This window comes from Lagenorhynchus albirostris, chromosome 8 (genome assembly GCF_949774975.1).
Source record: "Lagenorhynchus albirostris chromosome 8, mLagAlb1.1, whole genome shotgun sequence".
Classification (NCBI taxonomy): Eukaryota; Metazoa; Chordata; class Mammalia; order Artiodactyla; family Delphinidae; genus Lagenorhynchus; species Lagenorhynchus albirostris.
In genome coordinates this window covers 55017876-55039084 of record NC_083102.1, presented here as the reverse complement: position 1 = coordinate 55039084, position 21209 = coordinate 55017876, and the positions used below count along the sequence as shown (strand labels likewise).

Sequence of the window (21209 nt, the reverse complement as noted above, 5' to 3'; positions counted from 1 at the left end):
GATTAAATTTAATTGTGATTGTGCCCCTTCTGCCATCGCATTGCGGCTTTTCCTTTGTCTTTGGATTTGGGGTATCTTTTTTGGTGAGTTCCAGTGTCTTCCTGTCAATGATTGTTCAGCAGTTAGTTGTGATTCTGGTGCTCTTGCAAGAGGGAGTGAGCGCACATCCTTCTACTCTGCCATCTTGAACCAGTCTCAAAAGCCATACATTTAATTGCTGTATGTTGTTGAAAACACCACATGATATTCTGGAAGACATAAGTACTACTGCTGAAGTGTACCAGAGATATGGAACTATGCAATGGTTTGGCATGCCTCAGTCATGAGCTATGATGGAGGAAGGAAAAGAGATACTGCAATTTCTAGGGTAGCCACCAAATGAATAATATATAAAACCAATAGAGGAGCTAAATATGGATTAATAAAACATACTTCTTTAATCCAAGAAATGACAGAACAAAGTGCTAAAAAACAGATGGGAAAAATATCAAAAGATAGCCTAAACCTAATAGATCAGTAATTATATTAATGTAACTGGAGAAAACACTCCAATGAAAAGGCAAATGTCAAACTAGACCCAACTATGTCTTAGTTATAGGAGTCATTCACTAAATAAAAGGTAACAGATAGGTTGAAAGTAAAATGACGGAAAAGGTACACCATGTAAACACTAACCGAAAGCTAGCTGCTGTGGCTACAGTATCAAAGTAGACTTTAGGCAAAAAATATTACTGGAAATTTAACTGGGTATTTCTAAATGCTGAAAGGACCAATTCACTGGGCCCTGTGTCATTTAAGATTACTGTTTCCTTAGTGTTTTTCTCTTTGGATGATCTGTCCATTGATGTAAGTGGGGTATTAGAGTCCCCTACTATTATCGTGTTATTGTCAATGTCTCCCTTTATGTCTGTTAATATTTGTTTATACATTTTGGTGCTCCTGTATTAGGTGCATATATTTTTACAAATGTCATATCCTGTTCTCATATTGATCCCTTTATCATTATATAATGCCCTTCTTTGTCTTTTATTATAGATTTTTTTAGAAATTTATTATTTATTTTTGGCTGAGTTGGGTCTTCATTGCTGTGCACGGGCTTTCTCTAGTTGCGGTGAGTGGGGGCTACTCTTCGTTGCAGTGCGCAGGCTTCTCATTGTGGTGGCTTCTCTTGTTGCGGAGCACAGGCTCTAGGTGCACGGGCTTCAGTAGTTGTGGTGCACAGGCTCAGTAGTTGTGGCTTGTGGGCTCTAGAGCGCAGGCTCAGTAGTTGCGGCGCACGGGTTTAGTTGCTCCGCGGCATGTGGGATCTTCATGGACCAGGGCTTGAACCCGTGTCCCGTGCATTGGCAGGCGGATTCTTAACTACTGCACCATGAGGGAAGTCCCTTTTATTATAGATTTTGTTTTAGAAGTCTACTTTGTCTAATATGAGTATTGCTACCCCAGCTTTCTTCTTGTTTCCGTTTACATTGAGTATCTTTTTCTTTTCCATCACTTTCAGTCTGTGTGTGTCTGTAGCTTTGAAATGAGTCTCTTGTAGGCAGCATATAGATGGGTCTTGTTTTGTTTTTTTAACCCAATCAGCCACCCTATGTAACTACATTTAAAGTGATTATTGATAGGTGTGTACTTATTGCCATTTTGTTATTTGTTTGCTGGTTGTTTTTGTAGTTCTTCTCTGCTCTTTTCTTGTTCTTGTAGTCTCTCCCCTTGTAGTTTGATGATTTTACTTAGTGATATGTTTGTGTTTTTTTTCTCTCTAGTTTTTGTATATCTAATACAGGTTTTTTATTTGAATTTGTGGTTACCATGGAGTTCATATATGTTGACCTATAACTATATGTACTTGTTTTAAACAAGTCATTTAAGTTCAAGTGCATTCTAAAAGCTACTTTTTTTCTTGCTCCCCCCATGTTTTTTGTTTTTGATGTCATATTTTACAACTTTATGTCTATCCCTTAACTCTTTGTTGTAGTTATAGTTGATTTTATTATTTTTGTCTTTTAGCTTTCATACTAGCTTATTTAAGTGTTTTATCCACAGCCTTTACTACATATTTGCCTTTACTAGTGGGATTATTTCCTTCCTATAATTTCTTATTTTTTGTGGTAGCCTTTTCTTTTTCACTTAAAGAAGACCCTTTAACACTTCTTGTAAGGTCAGTTTAGTATTGATGAACTCTTAGTTTCTGCTTGTTTGAGAAGCTCTTTATCTCTCCTTCAGTTCTGAATGATAACCTTGCTGAGTAGTGTATCCTAGGTTATAGGCTTTTCCTTCCAGCCCTTTAAATATATCATGCCACTCCCATCTTGCCTGCACAATTTCTGCTGAAAAATCAGCTGATAGCCTTTTGGGGTTCCCTTGTATGTGATTCTTCGTTTTTCTCTTGCTGCCTTTAGAATTCTCTCTTTACCTTTAACTTTTGTCATTTTAATTATGATATTTCTTGGTGGGGGTCTCTTTGCGTTCATCTTGTTTGGGACTCTCTATAATTCCTGTACCTGTATATCTGTGTCCTTTGTTAGGTTTGGGAAGTTCTCAGCCATAATTTCATCAAATACATTTTCAACCCTTTTCTCTCTCTTTTCTACTTCTGGGACTCCTATAATGTGTATGTTGTTATGCTTGATGTTGTCTCAGAGGTCCCTTAAACTATTCTCATTTTTAAAAATTTGTTTTCCTTTTTGCTGTTCTGATTGGGTGATTTCCATTATTCTACTTTCCAGATTGCTTATGTGTTCTATATCACCTAATCTGCTGTTAATTCCCTCTAGTGTATTTTTCGTCTCAATTATTGTATTTTTCAGTTCTGACTGGTTACTCTTTATATTTTATAGTTCTTTGTTAAAATTCTCAGTGTTCAACTATTCTTTTTTTTTAATCTTTATTGGAGTATAATTGCTTTACAATGGTGTGCTTTATAACAAAGTGAATCAGTTATACATATACATATGTTCCCATATCTCTTCCCTCTTGCGTCTCCCTCCCTTCCACTCTCCCTATCCCACTCCGTGTTCAACTATTCTTTCCCCATGTTCAGTTAACATTTTATTATTATTGCTTTGAATTTTTTATCAAATAGATTATTTATCTCTGTTTCATTAGGTTTTTTTCTCAGATATTTTTTCTTGTTCTTTCATCTGAAGCATATTCCTCTGTCTTCTAATTTTGCTTGACTTTCTCTGTCTCTATAAAATTAAGTGAGACAGTTACCTTCCCCAGCCTTGAGGTCATGTCCTTTATTTGGGAGCATCCCTATATAGTCTGCATGTGCCCAGTGGCTTTGGTGGGAGACCTGGATCTGAAGCAAGCATGGGCTGCATCTTCCTCTGGAGTGTGCTGGCAGCCACCGTCTTGGTGGGAGTTAGGGCTGGAGCTGGAGGAGCTAGAACCAGAGTCAGTTGTAAGCCAGAGCTTCTCTTATATTTAATGGCCATCAGTACCCTATCAGGGGCAGGGGATGGGGCTGAGAGGCTGGAGTAGGAGCCCTGAGAGACTTGGGTTTCTCCTGGGTGTGATGGCAGTCTCTGCATTGGTTTGGGTTGTGGCTGGGGCCTGAGGGCTTGGGACTACACTTCTGTGCTAGTTTCACTTTTTTCCCCAGTGTGTGTACCTTGGTTATAGGCTAGATTAGGGCTGGAGGGGTTGATGCTATACCACAGACCTGGCCCTGCCCCCTCCCAAGTTTGCACAGGCATGCGTGCTCCTGCGTTGATAGTCTCTGCCCTGGAGCTAGCTTCACTCCCTTTGGAGTGTGTGCAGGGTAGGCAAGCTGGAAATGGCAGCCTCCACCATGGTCAGAGGCAGGGCTGGGGTCCAAGCTAGCTCTGTTTCCTCCATGTGTGTGCACTCTCATTGGCAATGGTAGCCTTTACCTTAGTGGGGAGCAGCATCAGAGCAAGAGGGTCTGGAGCAGGAACTCATCACAGGCTGGGGAGCGCACTGGGGTGGTCCTGGCAAGCAAGCCAGAGTCCCAGGCAATTTTCAATCTGCTGCCTCCATGCCGTGACTGGGAGTAAGCAAGTCTGTGTGCACTCTCTTCAAGAGCAGAGTCTCGGTTACTTATAGCCCTCCAGTAAGCCCCACAGGTTTTCAAACCAGCTAAGGGGAGTCATCCATGTGTGGCTGGGCTACCTAATGTATGGCTTAAATCTGTTGCTTCCCAGGGAGGGTCCCCTAGCCTGTGACATTCCCCTCCTCTTCTGTGTTCCCTGCTAGGGGTGTGGATCCCAATCAGATTGCTTCTCCTCCCCTCCTACCAGACTGCATGTGAATCTTTACAGCCTTGGTTGTAGAAGAGCTGTTCTGCTAATCTCCAGGTCAATTTCAGCAAGAGTTTCTCTATATGTAGTTGTAGTTTTGATGTGTTCATGAGGGGAGGTTAGCCCAGTATCCTCCTACCCCACCATCTTGATCTCCCAGTGGTACACTTCTTGATACATCTTAGATCAAAGAAGAAATTACAATGAACACTAGAAAACATTTTGAGCTGAATTATAACAACAGCAACAAAAACCTACCAAGACTTGTGAATGTATCTACAGTAATGCTTAGAGGAAAATTAATGCATATATTAGGAAAGTAGAAAGGTTGACAATCCATTTTGTAAGCATTCATCTCAGGGATCTAGGGAAAAAAAGATCAAATTAAACCCCAAGAAAGTAGGAGGAAGGAGTTAATAAAAATAAGAACAGAAACCATTGAAATAGAAAGTGTTTACTTGTTTCACAAGTTGCTTAAGTTTCCTTATCCATAAAATAAAGATAAAAATTGAACCTACTTCATTGGATTGTTGTGAGGATTAGACGAACTAATACATGTAAAATATCTTTAAAAGGTGCTTGTCATATAGGAAGCACTTAACAAATATTAGCTGCTGCTGCTGCTACTACTACTACCGTGACAACTGTTATTACAAGATGAACTGTTAGGCACATATTCTTACTTTTTAGAAAATATGGGAATCACATGGGCCATGAGGAGTTTAGAGATTCTAAAGCAACTGGTACTTAGCTTGCCAATTTATACAGGGACATTCCTATGCCATAGGAGATGGTATATGGTAGAGCACCCTTTTCATTATAAATCACATTCTAGCACCCCTCTGCTGAAAAAGCCTTCTGATTGCATTTAAGGTAAGATCCAAACTCCTTTTCATGGTCAACAGGGATGCATTATCTGACCTCTGCCTATGTCTTTAACCTTACCTCCTTTCCTCTCCTCACTTCAGGCCAGATATTTACCCTCACAGAGTCTTTTCACTGTCTGTTTCCTCTAACTGAAATGGATAGTTTTCTCAGCTCCTTGCATAGAAAATTTCTTCTTTTTCAGGAGTCAGCTTAAATGTCATCTTTCCAGAGAGGACTAGCCTGACCATCCTATCTGTCGTTGGTTGGATTTCCTCTGCCTTGTGTTTTTCTCTATCCCAGCATCTATTGATTGCCTTCATAGACTGTCTCAAAATCTGTAATTATTCCTGTGTTTACTTGTACCTAGTCTCACCCATTCAACTGTTACCTTCATGAGGTGGGGTCCTGGCCTATCTTGTTCAGAATGCATTGATAGAGTCTGGTATGGTGGCTGGTGCACAGTGGGTACTCAAAACATTTGTTGAATGAATGACTGAATCTGATAGGGTTGCTCTCTTGAGTGGGAGGTTTTACTATGTGACATCTTCTGGCTCTAAGACCCTGAATCTATGCTCTGACTATTTTATTGCTTGTCCTAGGGAGAAAAGTAGTAAACTCCAGTAAGAGTTAGGCAAGTTCCTCTATTTGGGTGAATCTGTGATGCAGCAGGTTCCCCTTCTTAGTGGAGCTGTCAGACAATAACATCTGATCATCTTCCTTGAACACTTGCTGTGATTCTTTGCTATGTAGGAATTGACTTCTCCCCCCAGCTCCCTGATTTTACTCTACCTAATGCTGCACTAAAGGACTTTCAGCAGGCCCAAGAGAAAAATAATGTAATTAAAATGATGCACTCTCTCTTAAATTTTATTTTATTTTATTACTTAAATTTTTTAAAATTAATTAATTATTTTTTTTTGCTGCCTTGGGTCTTTGTTGCTGCATTCGGGCTTTCTCTAGTTGCAGTGAGCAGGGGCTATTCTTCATTGCCATGGGCAGGCTTCTCATTGCAGTTGCTTCTCTTGTTGCGGAGCATGGGCACACGGGCAGTTGTTGTGGCTTGCGGGCTCTAGAGTACAGGCTCAGTAGTTGTGGCACACAGGCTTAGTTGCTCCGCCGCATGTGGGATCTTCCCTGACCAGGGCTCGAAACCATGTCCCCTGCATTGGCAGGCGGATTCTTAACCACTGTGCCACCAGGGAATTCTTCTCTCTTAATTTTAAATTTGACAAATAACAGGCTTCTGGCTGTCACTAACCAACATTGTTAGCACTAAATTAGATGTCTGTTACGGTTGTTCAGGCAAGTTGTTTCATTGATCTTAGCACTGTTTCGCCTGCTCTGGAAAATATAAATCATCGCTAAGAAAGATGGTGTTTCTTTTATGAGTCTTCCTGATACCAGCCTCAGGCTATGAGATGTGGACAGAGAACTGTACTCTTCCAGCAGAGATTTCTTTCTCCTGTTGTGTCTGAGTTTTCCACACCCCACCAGTCATGTCATCCTCATCAAGCACAGACACTTCTGGATAAACCCGCACTAAGTGTATAGTGTAATACCTGACTCTTACTTCAGTGATTCAGTCTCCTTTCTTTTTTATAACTGAAGATGCCATATAACAGATTGTAGTTGAGTAATTGCTTTACTTTCTATGGGAACATGTATTTTGTTAATAGCAGGGCATTCTTTTTTTAGAACAATGAAACCTTTAGGAGTCATATTTCTGATGACTGACTTAAAACAGACACTTGTTTACCCAGGAGAGGTTTAGATACTATTGACATTTGGTCTGTATCAAGTAGGATGCCTACTAGTCAGTCTGAATGAACAAAAGGAAACAAAGTGAATTTTTGAGGGGACACAAAATAGTATGCCATATGCATTTGGATAAATGGAGGTTAACACTGGTTTAAAATTAGGCAAGCTACTTAATATATTTCTGAGCTTCAGGCTCCCCCAGTCCTCTAGCTGCACTGATCTGGTATTTGAAGGCAAGTGATCCTGACACTTGTGGAAAAGAATGTCTTGCTTACATTGTGCAGTGAGCCCTGGGACCTTCCCACATTGTTTTAGCAAGGGCAGCCATCCGCCTGGCTCCTTCCTCCCGTCAAGAGTAGCTTTAGACTAGAGAGGTTGAAAATATGATCAGTTCAGTTCTGGAAAGCCCTATGATTTTTAGATTACCCTTTATTATTAAGTAAGCATGAAGCTAAATTCTATATTTGAAGAAATTAATTTTATCTCACAACACTGAGCTCCAAATGTAGGAGAAACAGACTCAAAAGGAAAGCATAACTTCTGTATGAAAACAGTCCTTACGAATCTGCTAATGAACCCATTAAAACTATGGATGTCATTTCTGAAAGGAAACGATCTCTTTCACATATCAATCAGGATGTGATTGCCTGTCATCTTTTAGATGTGCATCTGTTCGTGTTTCTGATTTTATTAATTGCCATTTCAATTCATCAACTAACCCTGAAAAATCTTCCCAGTGGAAACTCACTTTTTGTAGTTAGTTTCCACCTTTCAGAGATGATGTGATTCTGGGGAAAATTTATTATTCTGTCAGTGAGGGCTGGTGTAGGGAAGAGCTATAGAGAGACATCCATGCGTGATCCTCCCAGTTATGTGACAGATGGAATGAAGACCACAAAGCCTTGTCCTTGGAAAGGAAGGGGAAGTAGTAGTCCTTGGTTCTCTTACCAAAGAGTGCATGGCTACAGCAAGAAATCTGGGTTTGCAGCCAGGAGTCATGAGTTCAAGTCCCGAGTGTGCCGTTGACCAGCTATGTGATTTAGGTCAAGCCACCAAGTTGCTCTAAACTTCAGTGTCATTGTTAATTTTTTTTTTTTACTATTAACCATCTCATAGGGTTGTTTTGAGGATTAGATGAGACCATGCATAAAAGGGTGAAAAGGGTGATGCAAATGGAAGTGATTATTAATATTACTATAAGCTGTTCATAGCTCTAGTTGATTTTCTACCTTAAGTTCAGTGTTGTTAGATATTAGTTGTCTTCCCTTATTTTGTTGGTGGTAGCAGAAATAGTCAATGGATAAGCGGGTCTTCAATTACAGTCTTTTCTTGGGACTAACCCAAACCTAAATCCCTGCAATATATCTCTACATTACAGGCATTAGAAAAGATATAAAAGTTGCTACCAGTAAACCACAGCACCCCTGGCCTGCATAACACTTGGTCTGCCAAATCTGGACTTAGGACTCTGAATAGCATTTCTTTTACGCTTAAAGAACAGACAAATCTAAAAGAAAAAGTAGAATCCTGTCAGTTGGAGCCTATGATGAATCAGTGCTTTATTTGACAATTTTCTTTTGAAAGTTATGCACAGAAACTAACACACTATTGTGAAGTAATTGTACTCTAATAAAGATCTATTAAAAAATTGTGATGAAAAAAACATAATTTATCTATTGTTGCAGTGTATAAACGGAGGTTATTTTTCCTAATTCATGGATGGTGTGGTTAACTTTTCTTACATCAGTTTTGTTGAGGTATATATGATTAATATACAATAAAAGCATCCATTGAAAGTGTAAAAAAAAATAAAAAGAGGCAAGTGATACTTAATAAAGCTTCGCACTCTTACTCAATAACAGTTACGGGTCCAGGTCTGTGACTATAATCTTTAATTGATGGTTGTTTTGTTTCCATCTATCAATAGCTTGTCTAAGGGAAATTATATTTAGGAACAATTATCTAAGAGACATGCTCCCTGCCTACCCACTTGGGTATTTTATCTTTGGATTTAGTTAGATGACTACAGGCATATGAAACTTTAGCTTCTAAAGAATGAATGTCCTTCCATGAATCATACTAATGCATTATATTCTCAGCTTTTTAAAAAAAGTTGTTGCAAGGAAAGACATATGAAGTCAACTTTTGAATTTAGTTAAAATGCTCTTGAGGACACTATCCATATTAGTGTCCCTGATGTAAAGTCATACATGAGAGTTTTTAAAGAACTTAATAGCAGGAAAAATTTTGTCTTCCCCAAGGTACCCTTTTAAACAATGAGACCTATGTAGTTGCTTGGTGTACTTGCTTTCCATTCAGCTTCCAAGAAGTTTGGAGCAAAATGTGAAGCTCAATTATGGCATAAATGTTTATTTTAATAGGTAGCCTATTTACATATCATTTTTCTAACCTTGCTAGATTGTTATTCATATCTTTTGTTGTAAGCCATATCAAATAATTTTTGAAAAGATGCATTATATAAAGAGAAATAAAATAGTAGCTGTTAATAACAACAGGACTTATATAAGGAAGAGAGAAGGAGAGGAAGAGGGAAAAGAACCATCATCTTCATCACCATTATCACAGAGGGGGTTATAATTACTTATTAATGCAGGAAAAGAAACTAATGGTAATTTTCACTTGTGTTAAAATGCGTTTTAAAAATTAGGAAACATTTTAAGCATTAGAAAAATACAGAGAAAAATATAATACGCACCTATGTACTTATTACTCAAATTTAACGTATATTAATATTTTCCATTTTTTCTTCAGATGAAGAATTTTAAAGTAATAAAGGTTACAATATAAACAAAGCCTTCCTTTTAGCCTTCCTATTCCTTCCATCTCCTCCCTGTCCTGAGGTTATCCTTACTCTGATGTGAAATTTTGTGTCTGGGCTTTTGTATATTACTACATGTATCTGTCTGCAAATTTTTTTTACCAGCAATGCTTTTGGTTTTTATCCATGTAAATAAATTTAATTCATGTTAATTGCTAAATTCCCTCATATGATCACACCACAGTGTATTTCATCCCCTTACTGAGGACATTTAGGATTTTTCCAGTTTCCTAATATGGCAAACAATACTGCCTTGCTCATGTTTCTGTGTACACAAGTGAGAGAGTTTCTCTAGGGTATATGCCTAGAAAGGAAATTGCTAGATCATAGGTCTTCATTCATTCATTCAGCAAATAATCCAGCGTCTATTATGTGCCACGTACCATTCTAGGCATCTTTAGTTTCCTATCTACGGATACTATCGTGAATAAGACTGCATGAAGCATTCTGGAGGTGCAGTGGGGGAAAAGATAGACAATAAACATGATAGATAAACAAAATACAAATATGTTAGTGAAAAAGCTGTGGAAAAATATAAGCAGAGCAGGTGAGAGTAGTATGTGTGTGAAAAGGTTTGCAATTTTATATAAGGTGGCGAAGGGTATCTCATTATGGTTTTAATTTTCATATCATATTATGAGTGATGAGGAGGATCTTTTCATACATTTAAAACTGTTCATATTTTATGCACCCCTTAAAAATTCCTGTATTACACCTTGTTGATTTAAATCCTTTAATTTCAAATGCTCCTTAAATATGTACAAACTAAAACTAGGAATAAATTTCTTAAACTTTCAGTTCTTATAGCTTGTAGTTCTTATCAAAGCAAATGTAAAAATTACATACAACTCTCTCCTCTGCAAAACCAAAAAACTTTAAGTTAACCTAAACAGTTTAACGTGATACACAGTATTAGCGATTATGGCTCTTTACTCTTGGGCTTGGTCTGCCTTTCCCACCGGGTGTCACAAAATGATGCAACTCTCTCACCACTCTTCTTTCTGAGTCACTGAAACACCTTTGTTCCTCCAGCACACTGTGAAGTCATATGGCCCACTGTTGGTGCAAAAGCCTCATTTACCTTGAAGTCTACCTCTGTACATTGTTAATTAGCTGAAGACAATTAAAGTGGGACTACTTAGCACCAATCTGATTGCAAATACAAAGACAAACTGGGTCTATGAGGAGGCATTTGGTTATTAGGTGGTCACCCAGATGATTTAGAATGTGCTTAGTTTAGATTATCAGTGAAATGAATACCCCAAATTAATAAATTCTTAAGAATATATTCCAGTGAGAATATGCAAATCTCCCCAAATGGGTCAGCCAACCCCAGTTTGAGAAACTCTGATCTAACATAGATTTAGAGCCCAAGGTGGATCATGAATTAGTACTAACATGGTTTCTGGAATAGGCTGATTTTTTAGGGCATGTAGTTACCCAGATGGCTGAGTTACATGTAGAAATCTTTGAAGTCTTTTTCCTTGGTTTGCCTAGTTTGGAATTGTACCCTGTGTAAAGCTCAAAATGGGCTCCCCTTTGTTATAGAGAAGACCAGGAAAAATTTGCTGCGCTGTCCTTCCTTCTATAATGCTCACCTCATTACCAGACTTCCTTGTGCTTCCCTTCCCTCAGAGGTCCAGAAATGCAACAATGGACTATTTTATTATTTTATTTTATTTTATTTTATCTTATGTTCATTAGCTGAAACTCTCATATCTGCTTGTGCCTTTGTCATGTGGATGACAAATTCAGTGGAGAGATAACTCAGGACCTCCAATTTCTTTCATTCCTGATTGTTGGTGGATTGCTGGTATGGATACCTAGGGATGAGGGGCTAATACAACTGCCCATCTGAATCCGAATCAAAATCTTTGTTTCATTATTCACAACTTGAATCATCAAATATTGTTTTTGGCAAGTTGGAGTCATTATATAGATACTGAGAACAGACTTTATAGTCATACATATTAACAGTGTTGATAGAATTGGCTTTATTGAGAATTTATTACTTGCCTGTTAAATGTTAATACAACTAAAAATTAGCACAGTTAGGGAATTTTGCTCAAAGGTGAGAAGTTTTACCTCGAACATATATATATTTGTGTGTCCGTTTGTGTATACTTGTGCACATGTATATGTGTGTGGTTGAATCATGTGAAATTGCAGCTTCCGTAGGTCAAAAACAAATATAAGCAATATAATATGGTTCATGTATGCTTTACCAAAGCAATAACAAAGATAATAATGCCTAATTTTTTTCCTTAAAAACCAACAATCAAGCCAGTAACCTGGGTCTTAAAACAACATTTTCTTTACATAAAATATTTTAATATTGGTGGTGGGGTGCAATAAGAATGTCCTGTCTTACAGAAAACCTACAATGCCTTTGTTCTTCATCTAGCGAAATCTTCCAGGACCCTGGGCTAATCTGTCCATAAAGGCTTCAATTACCATTCTAGCCTACAGTGAGGGTTCTTTCCTGTGAACTCAGTGATTTTTCCTTTGCTACCATTATTTTAGTAAATAATTCTATATTACCTTCTTTTTTTTTTGATGTGGACCATTTTAAAAGTCTACTGAATTTGTTAAAATATTGCTTCTGTTTTATGTTTTGTTTTTTTGGCCCTGTGGTGTGTGGGATCTTAGCTCCCTGATCAGGGATTGAACCCGCACTCCCTGCATTGGAAGGTGAATTCTTAACCACTGGACTGCTAGGGAAGTCCCTGTATTACCTTCTTTCTAAATAAATTGTAAACTCCCTGTTCCCAGGGAGTTGACTCTTTATGGCCTTGATTCTTTATGGCTTCCAGTAACTGTTGATTTGGCTAAGCATTTGACTCGGAGAGCATTCTGATAGGATTTAATTATTTAAGTTGGTAGAGTAACAAGAAAATACTTTTCAGAGGACTAGGAATGTTGCATTTTAAGAAATCAATCAAGGATCATCCTGCTTTCAAGGAATTTACAGTCTCCTTTGGGAGACAATGCAGATTTGAGATTCTTTGAACTGTTTGAAATTCTCTTAACTGTTCTATTCCAAGCAGAATGGTAAAAGGAAGCTTAATCCACCAGATTGAGTCTGTGTTGGCTAAATTGAGCACAGAGATCTTCACTTATTGATTTTAGTATGGCAGTGATATACATTTAGCAAGTCAGCCAGTTATCTGGTTTGTGCACTTATATTGGTAATAGGGTGGCACTTTCTTCAATGGATAAATTTGAAGATATATGTGAATAACCTACAGGTATAAAAGTATGATTTTTTTATATGTTCACCGACACCATCTTCAACAAAATTGCCCTCATATCTCAAAAGTTAATGACAATTTTTATCACAGCTCAGAAAAGACCTTCAGGTAATTAATGACAACACTTCAGGCAACAGTTTTTCCCTTTTGTCCTTTCTGTTTTTGTAAGAGAACTCTGCCAAAAGGAGAAGAAAGATAATGGTTCACAATCAATGCTTATGGACCAGACACCTAATCCGAACTTAACCAAAAAGTCAATATTTAGCTGTACCTTATCAGTGTAGAAATGTCAAGCATAGCAAGAGACACGAACAAATTTCCAGCTGATTTCTCGTTCCTGTGCTTCAGTGTTCAAAGCTGTGGGGCAGAGTTTCAACATCAGATAAGACAAAACGGCCTTTGGGAAAAAAAGACAACAAATGACAACATTTGCAGCTGCTGAGACCCCAGTTTATAAGAGGAAAACAGTCACAGGAGACGCATTCTAATCTCTCCCAGCACATTCCCTTGGTCACCTTGTGGCCTGTGTGATGCCAGCACTTGATCATTACTCTCAGCAGGCAGCCTTCAAGAGACAGCAACTTGCTGAGTAAAGTCATAATTTGTTGCCACCCAAGACAATTGACACAAATTTTTTGCCTTCTAAATTTGAGTGGCCGGGAGTAGATGCATCAAGCATGACTGTGGGTCATGGGCTGTGGGTCTGCAAAACAGGAGTTCCACTAGGGCTCCCTGAAGCTATGGGCAGTTCAGGTATAGAACAGAGGTTTTCAGTCTTTAAAGAACTTCAGAACCCTTTCCGAATTCCATCTCATTCCACAGGGCTCCAGCTGACCTCACCCACCCATGTAATTGCTGTTGAAAGTTGTATATTGTTAAAAAACGAGGTTACATTGGAAAAACCTGTAATGATACTCACATTTAATGAGTTGGTTAGACTGTTGGTATTGAAAAATTTGGTTATGGAAAAAAGGAAATAATGTAAGAAAGAAAGATGGTGACTTACATGGCTAAATATGCACTGTTACTGACTTTTTAAGGAATTGTGGGTGGGCTTGGCATTTCATGGAACATGGAGATCTAGAAATTGCTGATAGAGAAAACATCATTTCGTCTAGAAATCCAACTAGAAAGGACCTGCATCAGCTAGATTCATAGAACAATGAGGCCTTAGAGTTCACCAAGTGCAGAGACCAACCATTCCAAACTATTCATATAAGAGTCACTGAGGTGCTTGTTAAAAATACAGATTCCCATGACCTTCCTCCTGAACATTCTGATTCAGGGAGACTGTAGTGGGACCTGGAAATCTGTCTTTTTAGCAAGAGTCCAAAGAGATTTTGTCATCAGACGGATCTGGAAACATTGCTCTACAGTGCCTAGCAAAATGCACATTACAGAGTAGGTACTCAGTAATGGAATGAATGAATGAAAGAAAGAAACTGCAATGAGCATGCCAAAAGGCAGTCCTAGCCCCTGATGTTGCTGCATCCTCATTCAGTGTGCCAGGGCTCTTGGCCTTGCACAGCTAACTCCCAAATCATCGGAGGAATGACCTTCAGAAGCAGTTGATAAAGGTTAGCTTTTTGAATTTCACATGGACTAATACTCCTTCCCCTTTGTCCTTTGTTGGAATGTCATAGTGACACACATGAAAATACTATGTCCTGAAAAAGGAATGAATGCTAAATGTTATAAACAGAAAGATGCTCATTTAAGTCTCCCTTAAGAAGAAATCTTTTTTTGTGTGTTCTGCCAAAATAGGTCCCTCCAGGCACAAACCATCCTCCCTCTTTAAGCTGTCCATAAAGGCACAAAGGAAAAGTGGTGTTGGAAGCAGAATTCCTATCTCCATGTGGACAGTGCCACTAATAATTTCTGTACTACCCACAAGCAACCTAGTTCTTTTCTAAAATTGTATGTCATGTTAACTTTTCTACTATGGTCCCCAGGGGAATCATTTTGTAAACTCCATGGCAAATAGGGAGGTTCTCCCTCCATACAATTTATAAGACCTTGTTACAATACAAGTCTCAGAACTACAGGAGCAGAGGGCATGGGCTAGAAGTGAGAGAAGGAAGGTGGAATCTGTGTCTTTATTCCCCTGTAAGGTTCTCTGGCAGAACTTGGGCACATGGTAGGGTATGGGACTGGACTGAAAATACCCAATCATCTCTTTTGTTCAATTTCTATGGCTACCTCTCATCATCATTGGACTTACTTAGGGTCATCTAATTTCCATTGAGAAGAGGATAGACAACACACAGGACAAAAAGAACCCCAGTGAATTTGTTGAAACTTATCATGCTCTGTTTTTGTGACTTACTGAAAGATTTAGTGAGTATTGGGGGGAAAAAAGCAACAAGGCAGAGTTAAGAAAGGTTGCAGGCTGGTCCAGTAGTGGTTCTTAAACTTTGCTGCGTATTAGAATATGGGCAAGTTAAAAAATTCTTGTCCCATACCAGTTCAGTCAAAGTTTCTGAGGGTGTGACCCAGGCAACACTTAAAAAAAAATTTCCTGGGTAATTCCAATGTGCAGCCCAATTTAAGAACTAGTGATTTCTAGATCGTTCGTATATTCTATCTTTTCTAGTTATATGTTATTCTTATCCCGTCTGCCTGGAATGACCCTCATTCCTTCTTCTGGTGAAGGCCTGCTCATCTTTAAAAATTTACCACACACATAGCTTCCACTGACAGAGTTCACTCATTTATTCAACAAATATTTACTGAAATGCTACTTCCTCCATGGCGATGGCACTCAGTGACAACACTTAATACATTTGGATTATTTTAAATTTTTATTTTCATCCACAGACTTTGAGTTCTTTGAAGCCAGGGATTGCAAATTATTCATCTTTGACTTTTGTAACACATTTTCCTTTATTTCCATTTCCCCAGATTCCCAGCTGGGTGATGACTGTCCCACAGACACTCAATATTGCATAATAATGATTTTTTGAAGATGTGGTTACTATACTCAGTGGATTCCAAGTTGCTATAGTTTGACTTAAAATTAAAAGTTTTATTTTAGTAATGCCCAGATTTGTTTGTAATGCTCTTCTTAGAGATGCCCATAATTTTGTGAGTCTTTTATTTGCAGTAGCATTGAATGATGCTTTCATGGAATGATATGTGATTGCTCCAAGATTCATTTCCCAGACAATACTTGGTATCTTGAACTTCTTTTTTTGTTTGTTTTTTTTACACTCGCCGATTCTCAAGTTCACCTGCCTCTTTTTATTTCACTCATTACCTGACACTTAGGGCCCCCTAGGCTCAGGGCCCACTCTGACTACCTAACCTTCACCTGCCCACATAAATCTTCTGGGCTAGTCAGACTGGTCTCCTCAATGTTTCCCAAGTGTAGGGATTTTTATCCTTCTTGCCTACTATTATTCTGAATGGTTCTGGTTCTCCAAAGGCTCCCTCCCTCCATGAGTTTTAACTTGACTTCTTCAGCTTTTTCATAAGATCCATACCATGCAATTTAGCATGTCTTTATACAGTCTTATCCATTTTTTATTATCTAATATCATTCCTCACAGATGACCTGTCTCCTCACTTGACCTGTCTCATGTATAGTTTTCATAGGCTTTGTGGCACCTAACACAATAAAGGCTATTCTCTAGGTACTTAATACATGTTTCATTCTTTAGAGATTGAATTGAATCATATCTGCCATCTGGTAAAACAGGAGTGTTTAACACACAATGTAGAAAATTTAGAAAGGTTTTCTGTGCAATGATTGTCTATAGGACATAATCCAGGAAAAGTGTAACCCCAGCTCTGGGGCCCTGTTATGGGCTGAATTGTGTCCCCCCAAGTTCATATGTTGAAGTCCTAATCCCTCAGTACCTCAGGCTGTGACTGTATTTGGTGTATTTGGAGATAGGACCTTTAAAAAGTGATTAAGTTAAAATGAGGCCATTAGTGTGGGCCCTAATCCAGTCTGACTGGTGTTCTTATAAGAAGAAATTTGGACACACAAAGGGATACCACACACGTAGAAGAAAGATGTGAGGATACAACAAGAAGATGGCCATCTGCAAGCCAAGGAGAGAGGCTGCAGAAGCCAAACCCAATGGTCCTTGATCTTGAACTTCTAGCCTTCAGAACTGTGAAAAAATAAATTTCTGTTGCTTAAGCCACTCAACCTGTGGTATTTTGTTATGGCAGCCTGAGCTGACTAACACGGGTCCTATATGCTACCTGTCTAGAGTGACAAGGAACCTCTCTGGGATGGATTTTCCATTTCCCTCTTCTTCCTGCCTCAGTTGGAAGAGTCTAGATTATACCTCCCTGAAACAGAAGATGAAATGGAGAAGCAAAGAGATTCTCCCTTTACACTTCCTGACAAACTTAAGCTTGGTTCTGTGAAGGGCACTCCTGCACAGATGCTTTTCTATCTCCTTTAGTCTTGGACACAAGTCACTTCCCCACTGATGAAGCTGGGTAAAGGTAGGGTCCTCAAGCCTCTGACGTTAGTTTTTTTTTTTTTTTTCCCCTTCACAACTCTGTTTTCTTGTGCATAAATGTAATGGGTTAATTTGTATCTGAGGGAATTCTTATCTGAAAGAAGTTGTCTTAGTTTGAGTTTTCTCTAAATCAGGTCCTGAGACAAGGATCTGGGGGCAGGTAGTTTATTTTTGAAGTGGTCTCAGCATGCACCAAGAGGGAGTAGGTATATAAGACAGAGACAGGTGGAAAGTCAGTACAGAGTGCTTTCAGGTATGGATACCTGTGGGAACCTGGGACTCAATCCTGCCAGGGATACTATAAGAGACTGTGTAGTCACAGCAAGGGACAAGGAAGCTAAGGCATTCATCCACCATTCTTCTGCTGCTCCTGTGTGAAGGGTTGGTTCTAGAGGAATGAACTAGCCACTAATCTGGCTTACCCTGGGAGTGGGCAGATCATGCTCCTACAGGCAGAGGAAGTCCAAGGTCAAAGAGACACAGACACTTGAAGTAGGAACCCATTGCCTCGTGAAAGGAACTGTCCACCAATAATATAGGCAATCATATCTACAGGAATGTGTTAAGGGGATATTGGCAAGGCACCAACTGTCTGTTGCCGAAGACTAGTTTTCAGATGTGAGGAAGCTGGACTTATGTTCTCTAAAGTTATAGCTCACTCTGTTAGGTACCATAAAAACAGATCTTTAGTGCTTTGGGCTTTTTGTGGCTAATTCCTGCTTATCCCCCAAATCCCCATTTTAGAGCCATCTGCCAGAACTTAATTTATTCTTATAGTTCTGCAGCAGCTGTTCTTGGATTGACCTTGATCATTGTCTCTTGGTGGTCTACTGGAGTATACCTGAAAGTGCACTCTGTCCTTCCTGCCCCCCAAATCTCCCAACAAGCCATATAAGAAAGCAGGGGCTTCAGTACCCTCCACCCCCACCCCCACCCCAAGTTCCTTATTTCCTAGTAAGTCATGTGTTTGTGTGGGGAGAGGGGTGGATGTTAGAACGTGGCCATAAGCCTACACAGTGCCTTCTGTATAGGTTCAGCCATGTTCTGGGCTTGTTAAATTACCAGTGGGCAGGGCCTGTCAGAAGACTGAAGATCATCTGGGAGGTAATTATTATAAGGGATGAGGAAGCTAGGGGTGACAGCTTGCTCAAGTAACAAGCCTTAGTCATCAGAGGAGAGAGGCCATTCTGAGAATGGTGTGGTGTCTATGACTCAAATTTGTCTCTGATCTCCCTTTAGATCATGTCTCAGTCCTTCAGAGAGTTGAGGTGAAAGCTATAAATGAGAATGAAAAGAGTTTTGTGCTAAAACTGTTGGACATGGAGGTACAAGCAAGATAACTTAGGGACCCCTCTAAAATAATGTAATGCAATGAAGAGAGAGAGGACTTCTCTTCCAGTTCCAACCATGTCCAGGGAGAGTGCTGGAAAAGAGCAGGAGGAACCAGAAGCCACGTGGAATGTGACAAGTTTTGTTCCTTAGCACAGGTGGGATGCCCCCAGGGATTTACCAGTGTTACTTGGACAGAGCTTGATTGATGGTTGTGTCCTGATAAGTTGAGGGGAAAGCCATGAAATCTGGTTTGGCTGATTAATGCAATCTCATTTATTCCCATAGGCTTATGAGGACTGAGCAAAACCTAGCTGCAGATGAAACATTCTGGTTGATAGGGATAAATTCTTTCATTCCTTTCCACAATCAAGTTTAGGATAGTCCTATACTGCCTGGTCTGTAGTGGATGCTCAAAAAATTTCATTGAATGAATTACCGTTACTCACATTTGGTAAACATCAAGAGTGAGCAGGATTGGAGAACAGATCCATGACAAATTCCTGGGGTGAGGAAGCAGTGGATTCTTTCTTATTTGCTATGTCTTACAGAAATAAGTACTTGTGATAAGAAAACACTTATAGATAATGAAATGATTTTGTCACTGTATAAACTTCAGAGAAATCAAGTTATTGCTGAATAGTGCTTTAACTAATTGCTCTTAGTTTACCATTATTCGCTAGCATTGTGCCTTTGGCCAAGTTATGTAACATCTCTGAGCCTTGGTTATTCTGTAAAATTGAGATAATGTTACCTACCTAGTGATTAGGTATCATTACCTAATGATATTGAGAGTATTGAAGTTAATGTATGTGAAGTGCCTAGTACAGTGCCTGGGACATGGCAAGTATTTGGTGATGATGATGATAATGATGATTATTATCATTATTATCATATCTTAGATAATCTCTGACTATGCTAAATAAGCTCCATCTAGGGAATTGCCTCTACTTTTTTCTTTGGTTTTTAGTTGGTTTTCTAAGAATACATATTTAATGTAAACTTCATAACTTTAAAATAAAGCCTTTGGTGTAGACTCTTATAAAAGTTTCTGGAAGTGTAGATATATCCTCTATGTGCAGTAGTTTTGTCTTGTCTATTTATCACTCCCTTAAAGCGAATCAACAGATTAGTAAAACCTCATTTCCTCTTATATCAACTAGGTTGTATTTTCTGCTTTCCAATATCAGCTTTCGCTTGTTTGCATCTCTGTCAGCTAAACCAGTACCTAAAACTAGGGTCTGTTTTGTACTTCTCTTAGTATCTCCTTTGTAAGCTGCCTGAAGAAGGTTTGCTGGAGCTGTGTGAAAGTGCATATTGTTTAGAAGGCAGAACTGTTTTAGTTTGAAGGTAGAGGTGTGTTTTTTCTTCTTGGCAAATTCCTTTTCTTTTGATGAAAGCCAAAACTTGAAGTTAGTGGTGACAGATCAGTGTCCTAATTGCTGTGCTGTTGGAAATAAGGAGAGATGTTTATTGCTAATCAAGTAAATAGAAAACCAAATTTCATCAGTGTAGCAAGATGAACCTACTCGGTGGGCGGGTCTTATAAAATACGTTTTCTAGTGAGCCTGGGAAAACTTGTGAAGTGGTAATAATAAAAACAGCATATGGTCTTTGCAGGAACTTTGTCATACATAAGCAATGTGCTGTGGGTGTGGTAATGAACATCAGGTGTATTTGGCACATGACTTCTAAACTTGGGGAAGAGGAATTTTGCTTTTTTGCACATACTGGAATGTGCTTTTGCATTTCTGGTATTAAAAAAATAGCTTAAGAACTACGTTATTATTTTTTTATTCCTTATTTGGAAGCTATACTGGTGAGCATAAGAAAATACTTAACTTCAGATCTTCAAAGGCCTGCTGTAGAGGTTTGGAAAGCATTTGGTTTGGCTTGAAGCAAGTTTGGCTAGTGAAGTGACAGGCACACAAGAAAGAACAACAGGTGAAAAAATGTGGAGTTTCTTTCATCTTTCAAAGGATTTTCTTGATGAATTGAAACAACCATGAAAATAAGCACTGGCCTTTGTGCCCAGTGGCCTAAAAGTACTTAGAGTGGGCCAAATAAGAAGCAGGCAGGGGCCTAATGAAAATCAGGCAACAAGCCTAGGCCTAATTAAATATGTGCTCCCTCCCCCCACTTTTTCTTTATTCCCTTTGGCTCAATTTTTAACAAAAAATCTGGTTTTGTGGTAGAGAGATATTTCTCTTCCTTGACTCAGATTGAGTTAGTAACGACTAGCAAAGACAAACAGAGGCATGAGTTATTCAGTAGAACCGTGAAAATCTTTGTTGGCTAAGTAGATTTTCTTGCTGGCCTATTTCTTTTGAAAACTGCTTGTAAAAATTAACTAATATATTTGTGGGCTAAAATAAACAATATCTCTTGAAGTGGTTGAATGTGAGTCAGAGATAAAATTTTTCAC

The 21209-nt window shown here is 38.8% G+C and overlaps 1 long non-coding RNA gene across 1 annotated transcript in view; it reads left to right on the top strand.

Moving 5' to 3' along the window:
* LOC132524708 (uncharacterized) overlaps positions 1-21209 on the top strand; it is a 437056-nt gene that overhangs the window by 62432 nt on the left and 353415 nt on the right. The gene's annotated exons all lie outside the window — the stretch shown is intronic.